We start from the raw sequence: 22,344 nt of genomic DNA, 5'->3' as shown, positions 1-22,344 counted from the left end.
AAATCCTGAAGACGCACTATCAGTTGCCGTTGACTCCTCCTCCTCCTTATATTTATATCTGGTCCTTTGTCAAATATCTCAGGGCAGCTTACAAATAGCATTAAAACATTTCAAATACTATATAAAACCATTTTTGGATTGGTTCAATGAGGGCCAAAAGCTTTGGTGAGCAGCGAACTTTTAACTTGATGCCTAAACAATATCAGTACCAGTCAGGTCAGCAAGGAGAGGGTAGTCCACAGCTTTGAAATCCCTTCTGCATTACTCACCACAGTGTATTGCTCTCACAGGTGGAACTGGGTAGAGACTACCCCCCAGCAGACCCTAATCATCAAGCAGACCCTCCCTCTAGTATCAAGGTGAAAAACCATTTATGATTGTAAATGTCATTACAAGCATCTTGAATTCACAACAGAAATATATTGGCAACCAGTGTAATTGAGTTGTGCCTGGAGATGAGTAGAGGACAGGGGCAACAACTTGATATGAGTCTTAGCTGAGATCAGGTGTCAAACCATTACCAACTTTCTCTTGGGTAAAACATCTGACCCTGAAGACAGTCCAGTGCCATGGGTTGCTCCCCTGGGCAATTAATTTTCTGAAAGACAAACTTAGGGCACTTCTCCCAAGCACCAGGACTTTAGAAGAGAAAGCAAGCCCTGAGGTTAGTTCCAAGGACAGACTTCTTCACATATATACCTCAGGTCCCAGGACCTAAAGATGACATTCTAGAGTCACATCCTTCACTAAAAGAGGGTGCTAAAGAATACACCAGCTTTTATATTATTTCCTGCTGCCCCCAATACTTGTCAGCAAAGACGTAATAATCAACATCATCCTTAATGAATTGTCACAGTCAGTCAGGGATCAGCAAAACAAACAAACATGCCAAAACTTGGCCTTTCACGCCAATCTACTTTACCCCTGGTCTCTATTCATGGAGGCATGAAAACCTTCAACCACAGTGTTGTCCATGCTCAGTCTCAGGAATTTAGTATTATCAAGGTTATATGGATCTGTCTAAAACCATGGGAGGAGGGATGCTTCGTAATTATGGATTTTCTAACCATTCGTTTTCATTTGAGCTGAATGATGTTTTGTCCCCTGCTATTGAGATGTATGATTCACAGATAGTTCAGATATTTATCTGAAGTGGGTTCTAGAAAAAAAAAAACTGTATGCAGTATGTCTGCTCCAACAATGTACATATCTAGGTGCTTTGTCAATATAGTCTAAAGAAATAATAATATCATCAAAATGTCATTTTAAATTAGATGTTGTTAAAATTGTTTCAGCCTACTAAAGAATTATTTTACTGATAACGCAAATAATATTTGTATACAGTACATTCAACTGAAATAGTGTGGGTATGGGCAGCAATAGTGGTAGACTATTCTCAATTACACAGTCCTCAGAACATTAGCTCTCTCATTTTTGTTGGCCAGTCTGACCTGCACTGTTGTATGGCATTCACACTGAATAAAGACCAGGCTGAGATTCTTGACAGAAGCAATTTCTGAAAAATAGCCATCACAATATCTTTACAGTGATAATTTCTTCCCATAGTCCAAATGGACTAGACCCAGGTTGCCATCTAAAGTCCTATGTGTATCAAAAAAACCCAGTAGTATATTTCTTTTTTTCTTGATTGTCTAAAGATTTAATAGTATTAATCAATACTTTATTTATAGACTGCCCTCTCTCCCCGAGGGCACTCAGAGCGGTTTACATACAAAACAGCAAACATTAAATGCCATGGCCAAAACATTGCGCACAAATACATTTGTAGAATAGTCATTCCACTCCACCCCACCCACCTCTCATTTCTTTTTGTTCATTACATTTTGCCATCTAATGATAGAAATAATAATTGGAGTTAAGGCAGCTAAATTGAACTGTGGAACTGTGGGTGTTCAAAAACATTTCACTATCCAGAGGTTAATGCTTGGATTTTGTTCATTCCTTCACCTAGTGGTAATCAGGGTTGCCAAAGCTCACAGTGATAACCATCTGTTTGGTTCTGTAAAAAAGTACATTACACTGAGCAAGTTGTCTGTGTTGTCTTAGCCTTCTAAATCTGGGTCCCTCCAGACATAGTTAGATTTTATTTCTATAATCTCTAATTATTGATTATGTCAGTCAAGAGTGACAAGAAGATGTTTTCCCAATGCCTGTTGGCTGAAATGTGGGGTAGGTGGCCATGCCCACAACCCAAGCTGGATTGATAAATATCTTGTATCTTCATGACTTATTCTTTAAAGAATTAGCAAAGCAGCCAAAAGTAACTGCTTTTACTAGGCAATATCCTCCCCTTTTTCAAGATAATTCACCTAATAAATTAAGCATTCCAATATCAAAAAATACAAACAAGGACATAAATCATTTAGCTTCAAAATATTTAGTACACTTTAACAAAATTTAAGGAATATACTCCGTCTGGAACATCATTACATATACAAATGAAAGATATAGCCTTCACATTTCTAGATTGTCATCAAACAGTGGGTAAAAGGACCAGATGGGTTGGATTTGAGTATTTGCATGCTTTAGGAATAAAAAAAGAAAATCATCTCTTCTGAATTTTAAGTGGGATTCAAACACAATACAAGATAGCTAAGACAGAGTAGGAAAAGCAGCAAGAGCGCTATTTGAAGAAGTTTCACACTCCCTAGGGATGGAAAAGTTATTTTAACATAATTCAATAACATGTTTTTAAGATTTGAGAATCCTGATGAGAAGAAAGCTGGACTCATAAGTACGTTTGCAGTTCAGGACTTGCTTGCCTTGCACATACAGTAGCATTTTCTGCATTGAAATCAATGTTTTCTGCACAGAAAAAACGTATTTCTGGCACTTAAAAGTCTATAATTGAGAACATATTTTGCACAAAATTTACCTGTGATCATTTGCACATAAAACAGCATTTCCCATATGGGAAAATAACTTTCTGTGTATAAGAAAATATTTGTGTACCAAAATATTTTTGGAGCACAATATTCTGTTTTCTGCAATTAGTCATTGCTTCTTTTTTAGAAGAAAATCAGCTAAGAATGACATCCCTGATGCTTCCCCATTTGCTAAAGAGTTAAAAACAGTTCAAGTGTTCAACCATTGTTAGGCGTCCACTCTTAATTTCCTCTGAATTCTAACAAGTCTGTGAAGTTTTGTCACTGCATTCAGGCCACTGTACTTTTGAACATATTTCATTTTCTGGTGCAGAAACTTCTGTGTCAACTGATTAATGTCACAAATATATTCAGGACTCTGTTCCACATGTACTTCACACTTGTCCTACATTAATAACTGTACACCTAAAATGGAGTCTGGATAGCTGACAAACCTGCAGGTTCTAGCAGCAAGCAGAGAATTTAGGAAGAGCCATCTCCCTGCCACACCACCCACAAATGTATAACTGTTTCATATGCCTTGATGTATGGCTCCTCAAACAATTAAAGGTGTGTGTGTGTTTATAGTACTGTATGATTCCCATATTCATGTGACCAGTATCTACCATTTTATTTATCCACATTCGAAAATATGTCGTCTTTAAACATTTTCTCAGTCCAACAGTGTGACTATAGTATTCCTGGGACAGATGTCTATAATTTCAATTGGGTTTGCTGTTATCCATGGTTTAGCATATCTGTGGAAGGAACAGGAATATATCCCCAGCAGATACAGGTATATTGTACCTTAGGTTGGTTTCAGTATAGGTGTGTGTGTTTCAAAAGCTATCAGGGTATAAAGCATCCATTTTAAAGTTCTCATTAGCAAAACATTTTAATCAATGCCTGATTCTATGCCTATTAGGGGTGTGCAATTCATCAAAAATTATTTTTATTTATTTATTTACAGTATTTATATTCGGCCCTTCTCACCCCACAAGGGACTCAGGGTGGATTACAATGTACACATATATGGCAAACATTCAATGCCAAAGACACAAAACAGATATAGACAAACAGTCAGAGGCTATTTAACTTTTTCTGGCCACCAGGAGAGCTGTCGCTTTCATCATCCATCTGCGACACTGATTAAGTACTTCTGCATTCCCCGCATGCTTTTGCTGGAGTCTTTTTTATGGCCTCACAAATTTTGTTAAATTAGCCTCCCCACACATAGGTGGTACCTAATTTTCCTACTTGACAGATGCAACTATCTTTCTGGTTGCAAAGGTCAACAACAAGCTACACAATTGGTTGGAAGCTCACTCTGACTCGGGCTGGCTTCGAACTCATGATCTTGTGGTCAGAAGTGATCTTAATGCAGCTGATGCTCAGACAGCTGCACCACAGTCCCACCCCATTTTTTGTCCCATTTTCAGCTGCCCTCCCATAATGTTTACTGAGAAATTCCCAAATTTGGGAGGGGGAAAATACTGTTTTGTGATCCATCAGCCAAAAGCTCCATTTTCGTTCTGGAAAGATCCAGCTCATGGTGACAATGGGGGAACTGATAAGGCTTCTCTTTCTATCATGTTTATGGCTATCAGGATGCAAAATAGCCACACTTAGAGGACACATTTACAACTGCAAGCCCTCCAGATTTCAGAAAATTTGAGTAATCCACTGATTAAAATATTTTTGAAGTTTCTACAAATACAATGTGTTTTAAATTGCAGCAGCCCCTCTCCCACCTTCAAATATGTTCTTTGAATTTTGGTGGGCGTAGAAGGATCACATTCATCAGTACCACCTCTCTATCTTCCTCTCTCTCTCCCACTAGCACTCCCACTGGCTTTCCCTCCCCTCAAAACCTGGTGTAGCAGAACTACCTACACCACGCCCACACCTCATTATAAAACCAGAAAAATAGGGGATAATACAGATGAAGTAACAAAGGCGAGGGGGGGGGGGGCAGAGCGAGGTATCTTTTTTTGAGGAAAAATAGGTTCAGGCTTTTGACTTTGAACAGCACATACAGAGAAGCCAGAAGAAATATAGGAGAGAGTCAAATAGGTAAACTAAAAAGAAGAAACAACTTTTGGGGGGTAATTTTTTATTTTTATTTTTAGCAGTCAGAAAGTTTGTTGGATTGGTGCACAGACACACAAGACAGAAAGTAGGACTGGGAATAGCAGAGACTGAGAGTCAAAGAAGTGAACTAGAAGAAAAAAGGGCTTTTTTTCTGGGTTGTGGGGAGGAACTTAGGCTGCTGGTTCAGGTTAGAGTAAAGAAGCCAGAAAGTAGGGCTGGGGAAATTCTCCCTCTGAGGACTCAAGGGTATCAGGCTGTTCTCAAAACCCATCCCACTCTCAGTCAACGTAAAGCTAAAGCCCCCTAAAAATTTAAGCAAACAAACAAAAATGCCCTTTTTAAACTCACCCCCCCCCCCAAATGTACACCCACTCACTCCTCCATAGCAAAATTACTAGTAAAATAAAAGGTGGACTACAAGAATGATATTGACTAAGAAAATTTAATGCAGAAGAAAAATGCTGGAATTCTCAAAAAGTGATCCGTAAGCACTAGAAGCAGAGAAGGCACTGAGAGAACATGGAGCAAGCTAGCACAATCTCTTTCTCAAATGCCAGGATGCTACAGAAAAATGGTGTAGCTCACTCAGATATATATAGACTAGTTTTCCAAAAAGACACATGATCCTCCTCCTTCTTGTGATTCACTCTGGTAAGGCAAAGGAAACCCATGCGCGTGGCTGCTCTTCTCATGTGGCAGCTGAATGCAGCCAAGATCGGCTGCCACATGTCCTGTTATTGCCAGTCTCCAGTTGCCCCCATCACCCATCCCATTTCCAGGGATCCGGCTAACGGATCCCCCAAATATGATACATCAAAATGATATTGTGCATATCCCAATGCCTATTATTCCTTTTAGATGGTGTTCCTTTGTAGTCTGATGTCTGACAATAAAATTTTCAAAATGCCAAATTCTGCACTTAAATTTAATTCTCTTTACCTCCTACAGCATGGGCATGCCAAGCCTTTTTTATGTAATGGAAATTATAAATAATTTATCAATTATTAATGAATTATAGATGATCCCAGACATTCAGAGAATGTTTTTTTTCATTACAGCTTTGAAAAAAAAGAGTTATTTCTAAATGAATTCCCCATCTTGCCAGACACCTTCTATTCCTATTCACTTTCAATCTATGAACACTGCTCTAAAGGTTACTTCTTTCAAAATAAATGGCCAGTCCTGCCAGACCGAATATTCTCAAATTTCACGACAGCCCTGTGCAATCTGTTAAGGGAAGATCCCCTCAGTTTCTCAAGTTTCCTTTTGTTGAGAAGGAAGTCAAATGCTAGGAATGTGGAAAGCCCTTCAATTGCATGATCAGCAACACTTTATTGAAATGGGAAGGGTGATGACTAGATAACAGATGGCAAAAAAACCTGACCCTTATGCAGTGGGATAGGGCAAAGAGGAAGGCATGTGACCAATAAGCCATGCACCTTCCTCCCCTCCCCTCTTGGCACAGTGACCAAACTGGGATGCTCTACTGAGAGGAGAGAAGTAGCCTGGCCCAGAGGGATGGCATGCAGCTGAAAGAAGCCCTTTGCAGGATTTCTGTCAGCTGTGTGGCTTCCCCCCTTCCCCTCTTGGCACAGCGACTCAACTGGCTTGCTCTGCTGAGAGGAGAGGAGCAGCCCGGCACAGCAGGTAGGCACAGGGCTTCTATCAGCTGTGTGCCTTTCTCCCCTCCCCTCTTGGCACAGTGACCCAGCTGGGTTGCTGTGCCGAGAGGAGAGGCCCAGCCCATCAGGAAGGTGTGCGGCTGGCAGAAGCCCTTCTGTCATCTGTGCACCTTCCTCTCTTCCCCTCTTTACACAGAGATCCAATTGGGTTGCTATGCTGATAGGAGAGGAGATGCCTAGGCCAGCTAATAGAAGTCCCACACCTTCTCCTCTTCTCCAACTGCACAGGACCCCCCCCCCCCCCCCAACTCACCAAGGATCTCAGCCTCCTCCTCATGTCAACTGCCCACCCAGTGCCTTCTCGGCCTGTCCTCCACCTCCCGCCTGGCCTTCCCTGTCCCCTTCCAGCTTGCATTAATCCACCTCTGCCTGGCCAGGTTCACATCCAGCCAAGCTGTTCAGAATGGTGAGAGGAACTCAGGTACCCCCCCCCCCCCAAACCCAATATTAGAACCTTCAGTAGCTCATTGTGCTGCTTTGAACAAGTAAATTTAGTTAGCCTAGTTAAAAAACAAACAAGAGAAAACTATGTTTCTTTGTGCATGTACTTTGGCAAGATTGAAGTAACTTTGTACTTTCCAAACGTTTTAATCCTGAACAGGATTTTTGACCAAGACTCTTGGAAGTCTCTGTTTCATAGGATCACTATACTGAAGTTGTCTTAAAGGCAATTGACTATAACAAGAAATAACAAGAGAACCACTGAGAGGATGCAAGCCCTAGAGAAAGACCAGTGTTATTGTTCTTTTTCCCTTTCATTCTTGAAGAAGCATGGCTGGGAAGTACTGGTAGTGCATGAATACCAACTGGTCTACAATTATTTCCAACTTTGACTCTTCAGATGTTTTGAACTTCCACTTCTAGAATTTCCTGCCCAAATATCTAAAGGAACAAATTTTGAAAATCACTGCAATTGAAAATACCGAGCTAGCCAGAGAACGGGTCAATAAACCACACCTTATATTTTCATAGTATATAGTATACTCAGTGGCTGTTTCATTTGTTTATGTTTATCACTAAACACAAGGCAGAGTATAAATAGATGACAGAGTTTATGGTGGACATATATTTATTTGAAAAGACATCATGAGATGTCTATTTTTTACCTGTCCCTGTCAGACGACTCAGTCTAGTCACATTATTTCATGAAAACATTTCATAAAACCTACAGAATTTGACAGATTTATAGATTGATAAAAGTTATGTTCATGACCTTTCTCAGTTTCCATTAGCAACAGGTGTTACAAATGTCAAATTTACACAACTGCTTCCAGGAGTGTGATGTGTGGGACCTTACCTTTAGAAAAATCAGTCCTTTGTTGAAGCTAAATCTTGAAGCATTGCCTGGTGTGCCCTGATTAATGCATATTAAAGTAGCAGGCTCTAAATTCTATTGTGCTTTTTAATGGAATATAGAAATGTTTAAAACATATAGGTGGATACAATGTCTCAGGCAGGGTAAATGTCCTTCAATATTTCGGTATAGGGAGGTTTGCAAGCATACTCACTCCAAGCATATGTAACATTAGCAAATGGAATTTACTTTTAATTTTTCCCTAACCTCAGTTCAAATTACACCAGAGAATTCTTCTCTTTACTTGGAAGATTTAATTTGGAATTGTAGAAAACTTTTTGACTTTAACTCCAATTTGGAAAGAATATTGGGGGCATATTCTAGATAAGCCTTGGGTACCGTGAAGTGAGCGGGACCAGACATTTACCAGCAAAGCATAGCTGAGTGGGGCAGTTCCCTCAGCTGCAAAACAAATCTGAGTTCTACCAAACATTATCTTAGCCTGTGAAAAAAAATTGGGTTGTCGATACTAAAACACTGCCTACAACTTAGGAACTCGTCACATGCGTTCGATTTTGACAACGGCAGTTTTTTAAAAAAAAGTTCAGCCACAGAGCTCAATGGCTCCCATCACACTCCAGAAAAGTACTTCTGGGGTGGCTCCGTGACCAAACTGGAAAAAAATTGCCGGGGTGGACAGTGGGAGGCTTCCCGTCTTTTCCCCATGTGATGAGGTGGGGAGAAGCTGAGGCAGTGCAGGGCAACAGGTCCCCACACACCCTGGGCAGGCACCACTACGCCACAGTGATATTGGCCAATTTCAGCAGCATGTGTGACAAGTTCCTTACACTTTGGTCCCCTTAGTTCAGTGTTGGAGTCTCAAAAATTGGCATTGGTAAAACATTTCTGAACTTCACCCATTTACATAAATCTGTTAGCAATAGCATCCTGTGTTTATAGTGGACTTTGCAGGAAAACAATCATCAGCTGCATTGCACGTACACAAGCACACAAATCAGCCTGTTTAGCAAGCCTTGCAAATGCTGGCTTATTTTCAGGGATTTTTTTAAATACCTCTTTTATATACAATAATGCCTTAAATCAGGAAATAGCTTCCTAAGATCTACAGAGATACTCACAGGAACACCTCAGCAAGCGAGAGTCCAAAAGTGGCAGGCTAAAACCCAGAACCTCAATCAGTGGTACTGACCTGATGAGAAACTCCCTCCTGGGCAACTTGGAAGGTGCTGAACAGACTGTGCTCTGGCATCAAGAGATGCAGAGCTTACCTTAAGAAATGGGGCTACAAAGTGGAGTCCAAACCACAGATACCTACTTAGTCTAAAGCCCTGCCACATGCACAATAGAGGACCTCCTTACAGCAACACCAGAAGCACTCAAACTGGCCAGCTTCTGGTCAAAGGAAATTTATTATAATGCCAAGTTTTTAACTTTATTTATGGTTTTTCTATACATTATAACTGTATTTTCAATTCACTTCTTACACAATAAATAAATAAATACAGTACCCGAAGTCAAACACAAAATTCTCAGGTGAAAAGGGGTTGTAAATGCAAAAGTTTTAAAAGTTTGAACTAGAGAATGTGCACCATTTAGATATTTGTTCCTATGCAAGTTAGGGAATAATTTAATTAGTCTTCTCAAATTTGTGGGATTTGCTTTGCAAACTGCAGTTCCTGAAGATGTTTTTGCAGGGGGAAAGATGAGACTCACCATTTTCTCCCTCTTCCACATGACCAAAAATGCTTGCCATGTTCTGAAATCTGGGGAACGAGGGCTTAGGCATCTCCAGAGAGCTTCTGGGGAGCCTCCATGGACCCGTGTGAATAAATACAGCCATTGCAAGTATATACATATATACACAGGTTGAGTTTCCCCTGTCTAAAAATCCAAAAAATGCAAGGCTTTTTGCTATCAGAACCTTTGACAAGGGAAAAAGAAAGGGGAATGGGGATTAGTCCGCCGACACAAGGCTTGAAAAAAGATGCTTTCACACTTGCCTTCCACCTGGTCAATGGCAGAAGATGGTGGGGTGGCCACTCTAAAAACATCCATGAGTGCAGAGTGATCTCCAGCCTACCACGGGTCCAGCCCAAAGAGAACAAAAAAGACTCCTGGGGAAGGAGGTAACTTCCCCTCTCTTCCCTGCTACTTTGCTAAAAGGGCAGATAATACGCTTACAATCCTTGAGGAAAATGCTCAATGGACATTACACATGTGAATAGCCTCTTCTTCCCTCAACGATACACTAACTTTATACATACAAATACAAGTACAGAATTCCCCAAGTTACAAATAAATTTTTTGTATCTAAGTCAGAACAGGTACTTTTTATGTGTGACTTCAGCTTTCCCTCCTCACCCCCACCCCTCTCCATATATAAGTTTTGGATAGCATAGGAAAGAGTTAATAGCCCTGTGCTGTTTGTTTTGCTGATTGTGTCTCTGTTCAGAAGTTTGCACCTCACTTTCTGTCTCCATGATAATTGGATTTTGTAAAAATTGCTCATTGTGGAAATAAGGATTGGTGCGAAAGCTTCCATGGAGACACATTTTCCCCATGATAACTCTTTCGAGAGTGAATTTCCCTTCCTATGAGTAGATTTCTCTCACTTCTTGCTATCTCACCCCCGTTCTTAACTATGAGTCATTTGTAAGTTGGATGTTTGTAACTCAAGGATTGTCTATATTACAAATCTGAAAAAGTCCAAAAAATCCAAACTACACACATTTTGGATAAAGGAGTCTTGAACTGTTAAGCCAATAGCTCATGAGCAAATAAATATGCTGAAGGGTATCTAGCCATTATACTTTGAGATTAGAAAATTACGTTTTGGGACTCAAACTCCTGGAATCCTATGGGCAGTGCTTCTATTGGCTGAGGGCTTCTATTGGCTGAGTACCAGTGCAAGTACTTTTCCAATCTCAGAGAGCACCCTTTGAATCTTTCAATTGAAAATTTTAAAAGGCCACTTATGTAAAAGCATAAAACTCAGATCATCTGCTAGCTTCAGTTATCAAATGGACCTGGAGAACCCTGTTGTCCATTGCACCATGTGTATGCTTTTATGAAAAATGCTGCATCCATGTGGTCCCCAGTTCAGACAGCTGAAACAGTGGGAAATAGGAGCTAATTACCAAAGCAGTGGAGTTGGGTCTGATATCTCAGCTGTGAAGTACGGTTCTAACAATTAGGTTTCAATTTGGCAACACAAGCAACTGATAGACCTGGTGAGAAAGCAGATAACAAATCTAAATTGATACAGGTGGGAAAAGGGTTTTATCAGGAAGTGGACAAATGCATATATTCACTGGTTATATCAAAGCCCCCTTATTCAGGGCATCTAAGTGGGATTTATGCTTTCTGGATATGCATCTATCAGCAATAAATAGCATTGAAAATGGATGCTCAGTGAGAACATTCTTTTTAAAGATTTTTTTGTGGCACTGTGTGTCAGAAATGAAGAGGAAACAATTTTTCCCATATTCATTCTTACCTACATAAAAAAAGGAAAGAATTGTGTTTGCCTTAATATACAGAGAAAACAGCTAGCAAATGGGATTTTGTTGGCATTTACAAGTCAATGTGAATTATGTTAAGGATAATCAAACAACACCTGCGTTTTACAAATTTCAACAGAGATGTTAGGTAAATATATCTAGAGGCATAAACAGCTGTTGAACCAGATTTTCTTGACAAAAGCATGATTCCAGCGATGTATTTTGTATTTTTTAAAAAGGCAGAAGATAACTGTTTAAATACCACAATAGGCAATGCTTTGATATTAGGCATAATTAAAACTACAGCAAGTGCTATATTAGCATCATATCAAAAAGATGTGTGCATAACATGAATGTGAGTTGGAGGTTTAAATAAAAATTCACTTCATTTTAGCTTCTTGCTTATACTGTTTGTATTTACTTGCTGCAAATGCATAAGCAAAGCAAATGATTACTGCCGTCACTCCTCTTTCCTTTATTTCTTCCTCCTCCCTTTCCTCTCACCCCATTGTTTAATTCCTCTTCATCTCTCTTTCTCTCTCTCTCTCCATCCTTCTCAATCCCAAAAGCAGAAATGAAATTTAGGGAACAATTCATGTTTATGTGAATGAAATAACTCTCCACGCAACCCTAGTTGCTGTGCGTTTGTGTTATGGGGAGAGAGGGGTGTCTCTCATGGGGAAGGAAGGGTCAATTCTTTCTCTCCCTAAGTTTAGATAGACACACATTAGTTAAATCAATAAGAAAAATCCCATTTGTGTGGATGGCTCCTTTTTTCAATTAAAATGTCATACAGTGCCATGATTTGAGTAGGAAAGTGAAAGAAGAGTGCTAATCCACTTCCTTCATGAGTACAAAAAATGGGATTGGGAAAATGTGCATTTTAGACACCACACTTTCCTCCATTCGATGTTTCAGAAAGAAAAATCCTATTTGTGTCACCTCTCTAACGCCCTGCTTAAGACATGTTGAGATGTGAGAGAGGAGTCTGCTAGTTATATCCAGTTCTGGCCAGTTATAGTCGTGACCGCAATCAATGAAGTTGCATGAGAGAAACAACTACTTTACAGGCAGAGAAGGCCAGGCCAAAAACAGGTGAAATAGCACCTGTTTAAGAGATACTTAGATATTATTCTATAGAGAGAAACTACCATAATATTCACCAAGGGACTAAACGATTGTCTATTGTTTAATATCTTGTCATGGGAGATTTCTGTATGATTCTTTAGCTTTATACCCATTCTATAAGAAGACTTAATAACATAGAAAAATATGGAAACCCTCTTATCTCAACAGCTAGAATGGGGAAAAAAAACCCTCATGTGGCATTTTCAAAGGGAAATATTAAAAATGAACCACCTCTATTGCCTCAACCGTGTCTTATCCCATTGCTGCCCTTATATCTTGAATAGCCAGGATTTCACTGGAAGTCTCCTCATAAATCTGGAACACTATCATTCCACAATGTCATTGTAATTCTGGTATGCTCACTGTGGTGATTGCTACAGTAGCCACTGTCAGTTCATTACTAAAGGCTCGTGTTTTGGTGATGAGCATCATGGTGTTTACATAGGCTAATCTTCAGATGACAGCCATCCAGGATCTCATCCAACAAGGGGAAGCAGGCAGAATCAACTTCTTACGTCAGTGGTTTTCAACCTGTGGGCCCCCAAGATGTTTTGGCCTTCAATTCCCAGAAGTCCTATCAGCTGGTAAACTGCCTGGGATTTCTGGGAGTTGTACGCTAAAACACTTAGGGACTCACAGGTTGAGAACCACTGTCTTACGTGACCTGTCATAAGGGATCACCTCTTCCTGCTTACACATGATCTGTTTAAGTGTAGTCTCCTCCCATGTCTCCCTCCTCATTACTTGTACATCACCACAGTTCTCAGTAGGAGCAATAATAACTTAAAAGTTAATATATAGATATGAAGAGAAAAATCACACCCCACCTTCCTTTTTTTCAGCTATAGAGAGATTATACTACTGTGCCTGCTACCATGTCCTTTTTCGAATCCAAAGAGTAATTGCAGCAGAAGGAGCAAAAAAGGACATGTAAAGACCACCCACATGACCAACCCACACATAAACATCACAACAGTTCTCATCTCATCTTAAAAATCAAGGGTTCCCATTCCATCTTAAAATACCTGCTTTTAGCAATTTCTATGTGCAAGGAAAGCAGTGGAGCTGATTCCTCCCCAAACTTTACAATCTGCCCATTTCTTTGTACTTTAAAGATGAAGTACCATGGGCAACTCAAAGAACTACTCTTGTGTCATTTGATAGGCTCCATGGGACTTCATCTTTAAAGTGTGTGGAAATGGAGGGGAACTCTGTATCTGATGAGCTCCCCAGTCTGTCACTGGATCCATATGTTTAGCCCTGAACGGTTTGGGACCAGCCTACCTGCGTGACCGCATCTCCATCTACGAACCCACGCGTTCTCTTCGGTCATCTGGAGAGGCCCTGTTCGTGATCCCACCGGCGTCGCAAGCACGCTTGGTGGGGATGCGGGACAGGACCTTTTCCGTGGTGGCCCCCCAACTCTGGAACACCCTCCCCAAAGACCTAAGACCTTAGACAGGCCCCTAAATTGGCTGTCTTCAGAAAGAACTTGAAGACCTGGCTTTTCCGATGCGCCTTCCCAGATTAGGAAATCTCCACCACCAAGTCCCATAAGCACTTTATCAGAACCAATGATTGCTGCACATCACACATCGCACTTGCCCTGGAAGCCCTATATACACCTCCTGTCACATCGGCACTTTTAATCTTGTACCCATTGCTCTGGCCCGGCCCAGTTTTATTGTGTTTATTGTATTGTGCCTGTTGTTTATTTTGCTTTATTCTGTTTTTAATTGTTTGATTTGCTTAGATTGTATTGTTGTGTTGTGTGTTGAGGCCTCGGCCTGTGTAAGCCGCATCGAATCCTTCGGGAGATGCTAGCGGGGTACAAATAAAGTTTAATAATAATAATAATAATAATAATAATAATAATAATAATCAGCTTGGTAGAACCTGCCGGAATTTAGGCTGTGCTGCCTTAGCCTTTGAGAGCTTTTAGAGCCCAGGATCACAGTAAGATACAAGACGTGGAGGCAGGATAGGACATTGTGAAACATGATAAGACATCATGAAGGCTGTTTCAAAAATGAATATTTTACTAATCTATTGCCAGGAAAGAAGAAATATAATGTGATCCTCTTGATTTAGATTTCTAAATAATTTGCTGGAATCCACACCATAACCATATTTATTGTCTATCCATGAACATAGCTGAGCCACTTAAGAACCTATTAAAAGATATACAAAATTATCCAGTGGGGGCGAATGCCCTGAAAGCTCTCCAAAGTCTTTATAACACTATACTTCCAAATAGACCATGGATTAATATTAGATTTGAATTAAACATTTGAGAACATTTCATCCTAAAATTGAGGTATACAACTCTTTATTAATTTTGAAGGAAGGAATTAGTTATTTCAGTGATTCTCTTCCACTGAGGGAAAATGTGTGAAAACTGCAATTTTCGAAGGTAATGCCCAGTTTAGGAAAATTCACAAAGAAAAATGCTTCTTTTCTTTTGCCAAAGGTGCACTTTTTCCATTTAAGGGGCTTCAAAACCAGGGTGACATTTAGATTTGGATTCAGCATTGTTTTTATTTTTTAACTGTCTTACCTTCAAGAGAGGAGAATTAGGAGGAGGAGGAAGGGCCCCTGTCCCAAATGGCTCTGCTAGCATCCACCATTTTGGCCTCAGCCGGATGGCTGTTTATGCAATAAACCCAGAGTCTTATCAAAATGGATTCATGCAAACAAGATGGCTTCAAGTTTTCCTTATAATCCCTCCTAACCCCACATGAAAGATTGCACTACAAAGCTGTGTTGATATTTTAAAAGTATTTCACATGCTCAGAAAATTCAAAAAAATATTCAAAGAAAATTCTATTTTCCTAACATTGAAACTTTGAAATGGGGTGCACCTTACATTTAATAGTACCTTAGATTTAGTGAAATGTGGTAATTTCTTTAGTGTGAAGCCTCAAACTGAATATTTTTTCAGTGCAAGATTCCCTTTGTCAGGCTTTCCCAGTACACAGGAAACACATTTTTTACTATTTTGAATTTTTTCCCCATTCCTGTTTCTATGCCAAATCCAAAAACAGATTTGAAAGGGATGAAACATGAGATGTGACTGAGAAAGTGGAAGCTGGAGATTGGAAAATGGTAGGCATTGCCTGTCATCCATTGTGTGAGAAGTGCTTTCTCCTATGCTTGGTCATAAGTGGATGATGTTGTACAAAGGCTGTCCTTTGGATTAACACAGAAAAATGTTTGACTCTTTTCAGAATTGTGTGCCTTAGTTTCAGGGAAATTTCCCTAGAAAAGCAAGCTGACACAGTAAAGGTTACATCAGAATATCACACTCCTCCATGCACATTAAGAGCTTTCTGATACAAGGAATAAGGACTTGGTTGTTTACATGGAAGCAATTTGTTGAAGACTACTTTTGGAACCTAGCCTGGAAAATTTACTTAATATTTGCTAGGAATATTAACTGGATGGTAAGTTACCTCAGCAGATGCAGAATGAGTACTACTGGATTAGTGATTTTAGAATACAGTATTAGAGCTATGAACACTGAACTCAGAATCCTCATTCTGTTCAGATCCAGATCCAGGAGTGTATGAAATTAAATCCTCGATTTACTATCATGTCCTTCTCATTTTAATTTGTGTTCTTGAGAGAAGCAATTTGGCTTCAGGAACATCATATAAACTTATTTAAGGGGAATGGCCCTTTTGATACTATGCTGTATTGTACTACAATTACCAGAAGGCCCACACAGTATGGCAAAGGAGATGTTGCACTCTAGTCCAGAATATCTGGAGAACAAAGGTTGCCCAATATGATCTAGTCCAGAACATGTCTGCTGACGCTCCTTCTGGTCAGGCCAACCTCAATCTGTGCTTTGCCATCTGTATACATAATTACTGTAGAACAGATAAAATGGATCTCTTATTGAACTGTGTTTCTAAATAAGCATGGTTTTACATACACATATCCTGATGTAGTGGGGGAGGGGGACAGGAAATGAAAGCCAAGCCAAATAACTTTTCTTTCATTTAACTGAGCCACGCTATTGTCGAAGTGAAAATCACATCCGTGGTTTTCAAAGTAGGGTTAGCGAGCTGCGTTTTCATGAATATTCAGTGTTTTTCATATTACGGCTGTGCTCATTGATCATGAATATGGAACACTAATGGCACACTGGGTGCTGAATTAAACTCTGTCTTTATAGCTTGCAATTCCGTTCACTTTGGAGGTCACTGAGAGTGGCAAAGCTGCCTCTCAGCTTTAAAAGCACTGTAAACACATTCCCATTCCACCATTGCTTCAAACTAACACACACAAGGGCACTACTAAGAGTGAGACCTAATACGTGGCAAATTAATTCAGCCTGAATAAAACTCCACAGATGTCTAGAATTAGATTTTTTTTAAAAACACACACACATACCTGGTGAATAAGACACATGAACTAACTGTTCCTAAAAACAGATTCTTTTTTTCCATGAAGAGATGTACGTGGGCAGGATATAATTTATGTCTCTATTGTGTGCTGAATGTATATTCACAGTTGTGTCTTGGATGACTGTCTAAACAAAAAAGGGGGAAAAAACTTGAGACAGTTAGCGGAATTGACTTCTTTATTTCAGAAAACTGAATTTCTAGCTTTGTTTTCTTTTCTAGCTTTCTCCTTCCTAGCTCCCAATGGTGGCTCTCATGTTAGTGGAAGTGCTCTGGGCTGTTGTCTAAACTGCAAAGGGGTTATCTAAGGTTCTGAAACCTATGCCCCAAACAGGCTCAACATCTTGGAAGCTTCCTTTAAAGTTCAAGCTATAGCTAGATCAGACTTGCTGCTCCACTGACAAGAGCACCTCCAGCTGTAACTCTGGGCTCCCCTTTGCTTCCTGTATCCTTTCTAAAAACCAGTTGTGAATTGTAGTACTGGGAAAACATGCATAAAGAGATTATCTGACATCTAACATTAATCTTACACCCCTCCCCCCCAATACTATCTTCTTATTGTTAGTTATTGGCAACTGTCCCAGGCATTAAAAGACTGCTTAGCATTTTCAAAGCCACTTGCTGTATCCCTCTTCCTTTCCTTCATTTTGCAATCCCATATGCACTTATGCAATCAGAACTCTATGCAATTTCTCACTAGGACCTGTTCTCAAGACATGCATGAATCATAGAGATGGAAGGAGCCTCATGGGTCATGGAGTTCAACCTCCTGCTCAGTGCAGGATCTCCAGCCTCTTTTTGAAGACACCCAAAGAAAGAGATTCCACACCCTCTCTCACCCCTTCTAATGTTCAATTGAAATCTACTCTCCTGTGGCTTCTAATCGTTTGCCCTGGTCTTACGCTCGCGGACAACAGAATATGCCTCACTCCTCTCTGTGGCAGCCCTTGCATTATTTAAAGAATGCATTCATGTCACCTTGGTTCTTTTCTTCAAGCTGAACAAGCCCAGCTCCTTCAACCTTTCCTCATATGTTTTGGCCACTCCATTGTCAGTTTTTATTTGTAATTACCAGCATTTTCAAGAGAATCTTTATTAACACAGTAGTGAAATACTACTGCACAATGAATTCGAATGTAATTATCTTTTTCTATTTCCTTCTGCTAGGGAATACCTTCTGTATTTGTTTAGCTATTGAGATTGGTTAGTTCTGTCCTCTGGCTTTATTTTTAGGGAGATAGGTGGTTCGATCTTATAGGGAGGTTCAAGATCAAACATTCCCACAGCCAAATATCTGCAGCTTTACCTCTGCAAGATATATGAAATAGACTTTGTCTTCTTGAAGGCTTTCATGGTCAGAATGACTAGGTTGCTGTAAGTTTTCTTGGGGGAAATCCGCAGTAGGGAGGTGCTAGCTGGATCCACTTATTTCCTGTTTGGAATTCCCCCATTTTCTGGTTGTTGCTCCTTATTTAATGCCCTGATATTAGAGTTTTTAAATACTAGTAGCCATATTTTGTTCATTTTCATGGTTTTCTCCTTTCTGTTGAAATTGTCTACATGCTTGTGGATTTCAGTGGCTTCTCTGTGTAGTCTGATGTGTTTGTTAGAGTGATCCAGCATTTCTGTGTTCTAACATAATATGCTGTATCCAAGTTGGTTCATAAAGTTCTCTCCTATGGTTGAATCAGTTTGCAGTAGCCATGTACATTCGGCCCAAAAGGCATACTGTTTTCAGCTAGATTTTCATCTGACCCCTCATTTAATTTACCAGAAAGTTACCCGAAAGGGGAGGGATGTTTTACATTTCATTCAGCAAAGATTTGGCCCATTGGCTTCAATGGGAAACTTTAGAGGCTCAATTCTCAACCATTTTCAGGCCTGTATGCATGAAACCACCTCAGTTGTAGACCCCATTTACAACTGCAGGCTTGCCAAGCTTCAAAACAATTCATCAATTTACTGATTTTTTAAGAATTCTTTGAAGTTTTAAACATAACTTTTTTTTTAAAAAAAAGACAAACCGCAAGAGAGAGTTCTGGGAATTGTAGTTGCTGGTTGTGTCCATTCCCATCCAATCAGAGCATGGACACCACCAGTCACTTTATTGGCTGAGGGAGACACACAGAGAAAAACTTCAACTCCCATCATGCTCTGAAAGAACTTTCAATGGCCAACATATGCTAGTGCCTCCCCCTTATGCTAGTGCCACTATGAAAGTGAGTTCTAAGGGCCCTTTCTGGTGGAGGAGGTAACTTTCCAAGAAAAAATGGAGGAGGTTTCTTCTGCCAGGGAGAGAAAAATCTGCCACAGATCCCCCTGCCTCAGGTATTTTGTGGACTTAACTCTTTCCAAAAATATTGGCTCTCTGAATTTTTTTCACTGGTCTTTTTGTCTCTCTTTTTCCTTTTCTGTTTTTGGAAATTAAACGAAAATGGCCCTCCAAAAACTAAAAATATTTTCGTTAACAGTGATTCGGGCCCATCTCTAGTCTGCAGTGCCTTTCATGTTCCTTGATTTGTGTTTGGATGCTGTGTTTGATGGAAACTTGTCCACAGCTACATGGTATATGGTAAACTTCTAGAGAGGTGAGAGGAGGGGATTTCCCCAGGCACAAAGCAGTTGGGTTTTGAAACTGCAGAGCTGTTCAATGCTAGTAAAGCTGGCTAATTGCAACATTCACAATTGGCTCAAACAGACAGGAGTTCTTTCTTCCACGCTGGACATTCCACAGATATATAAACTGCACTTGCCTAGTTTCCAACAGACCTTCCAACCCCTGAGGATTCCTACCATAGATGTGGGTGAAACATCAGGAGAAAATGTTTCTGGAACATGGCCCAGAAAGCTCACAGCAACCCAGAAATAGACTTTCCCATTTATTATTTTCAAGTCATAAAGAACAGCCACTTTTGGAAGTACCTAGAAATGGTAGCTGAATCATAAATTGGAATTTAGAATAAGGCTGCAAGGCTATGTCAAGTAAGTTTCCTTAAAAGTCAGCTCTATCAAAATCAATAGGACTTATTCATAGAAAACAAGTTTGGGATAACAGTGTTATAGTGAAATAGTAATTTATTTTTGCAAAAAGAAACGTGATTTTCTAGCAAACTTTCCTCTCACAATGCATACCAACCTTTCTTCATTTTCTCAATCTGATCACTGCTAAAGAAATGGAAAAAATTGTCCTGCTTCTGTGTGTGTTCAAATATGACTACATGGGCTTAAAAACTGTAATTGTTTTCTTTACATTTGTGTCATTCTTTCCTATCCAGAAAATAGATTTTTTTCTCACTGTGTTTGATTAGCAACTAGTCAAAGATATGGAAAGTATGGTCCATAGAACACTTGCACCTCCCCAGCTGCCTCTTACCATACCTCCGACCTCTTAGTGTTTTTAACTCCAACCTCTTAATGTGTTTTTAACTTAATGTTTTATTTACTGTTTTGAACTGTTGCTATTTGTGTTTATATTTGTATCATATTGAGGCTTCGAATTGTAGCTGGTGTGTGAGCCGCCCTGAGTCCCCCCTCGGGGATTGAGAAGGGCAGGATAGAAATATTGGAAATAAATAAATAAATAAACCAGACCCTCTCCAATTTTGAAATACCTGGACATACATCATGAGGTATCTTGGAGAAGGGACACAGTCAAAACATAAAATGTATTCATTTTCACCTTATATACATAATCGGAAGATCATTGTATGCACACAATGGGTTGTTGTGAGTTTTCCAGGCATTATGGCCATGTTCCAGAAGCATCCTCTCCTGACGTTTCACCCAAATCTATGGCAGGCATCCTCAGAGGTTGTGAGATCTGTTGGAAACCAGGAAATTGGGTTTATATATCTGTGGAATGTTTCCAATAGACCTCACAACCTTTGAGGATGCCTGCCATAGATGCAGGTAAAACATCAGGAGAGAATGCTTCTGGAACATGGCCATACGGCCCAGAAAACGCACAACAACCCAGTGATTCTGGCCATGAAAGCCTTCGGCAATAATTATACACACCACGTTTAATAATTTTGTATGTGGAACAAAGTTTGGGTACACTGAACCCTTAGACAGAAAAGTGTCACTGTCTCAACCATGCATGTAGACAATTTTGGAGTATGAAATTCTGGAAAGGGAAGATAAACTTATAAAGATATAATAGACTGGACCCTGACAAAAATCTGTGCAAATTGGTTGTTTAAAGCAAACTTCTCTGCTTCCATATCTTTTCTTCAGCAGCTCTTCCCACCTCCTTGAAATCAATACAGAAGAGGCCAAAACCCTTGCTGAATGCAAGGAACTGTGATAGAAGCGAATTGGGAACAACTTATCCAGGATTTGAAGATGGACAGTTTTTCTGAAGCCTTGGATCTATGGCAGATGAATACTGGATCCAACTCAATGAATATAGTACATAGCAGCGAATAGATGTTGGGTAATAAAGGAAGATCTCAGGCAGTAATTCTTTGCATGAATACAGAAATGTGCCCTTATTTTTATCTGTGAAATATTGGAGTATATGGTAGCCTGTAGAGTTTCAATAAACTTACTATTTATCTTACTTGCCTTAGCAAGATGAAAATATGTGACTCTTCACCCAAGCTCAGGCAGGAGTACTACTTCACCCCAAGAGATGTTATTCCCCCCGTCTTGGAAGATGCAGCAATTTGTATATACTACAAGTTCTACTATTAGGCCTCCAGCATGATAGCAGACACATATCATCTATTTGCAAATTATGCTACAGATCCTTATTTTCAAAATTAATTTCAGAGGATGGAAGGAAATATGACATAGTTTCTAATCACAATTTGCTAAATGAGGTGGGAGAAGCAGGCTATAGCCAAAGGGCTTTGATAAAAAAAGGCATCCAGCACAAAGCCTTGGGTTATGTTTATGACATTTTCATTTATTGCACTTATTGACATTTGTGTCTGCCCTTGCCTTTTCTCAATTTTTAGCTATTTATGTAGAAAGATAATTAGGGAGATGAAATAGCAAGGCAGGTGTTAAGTGATAACCAGACTTCCTCCTTCAGTATTGTTTAGTAGGCAACAGAATTCTAAGGCTTCCATTGCTTGCTAGCTAGAGGCTGGTAATTATGATATCTTTATAATCATAACTAGCATTAGATTGAAATTATCTTCACTCTTGCTTGGGAGTAAAGGTGCATATACACTACAGAATTAATGTAGTTTGACATCACTTTAACTACCATAGTTACATGGTATAAAATCCAAGGAGTTGCAGTTTGATGAGGCACCAGCACCCTGGCAGAGAGGATAGAACCACAGTTGGGATTGGAACGGTTCTCTCCAAGCTGTGTCCAACCCT

At 39.8% G+C, this 22,344-nt stretch overlaps 1 long non-coding RNA gene across 1 annotated transcript in view; it reads left to right on the top strand.

Annotated features, from left to right (window-relative positions):
* The window catches only part of LOC137097770 (uncharacterized), a 166,543-nt gene extending 144,993 nt beyond the window's left edge, over window positions 1–21,550 (top strand). The window contains exon 4 of the long non-coding RNA XR_010910426.1: window positions 21,247–21,550. This is a non-coding gene — a long non-coding RNA (uncharacterized lncRNA). The remainder of the gene's footprint in view (window positions 1–21,246) is intronic.
* Window positions 21,551–22,344: the final 794 nt, after the last annotated feature.

Source organism: Anolis sagrei, chromosome 1 (assembly GCF_037176765.1).
Source record: "Anolis sagrei isolate rAnoSag1 chromosome 1, rAnoSag1.mat, whole genome shotgun sequence".
Classification (NCBI taxonomy): domain Eukaryota; kingdom Metazoa; phylum Chordata; class Lepidosauria; order Squamata; family Dactyloidae; genus Anolis; species Anolis sagrei.
Note: the sequence above shows the minus strand (reverse complement) of the source record. Positions and strands in the feature narration are given on the sequence as shown.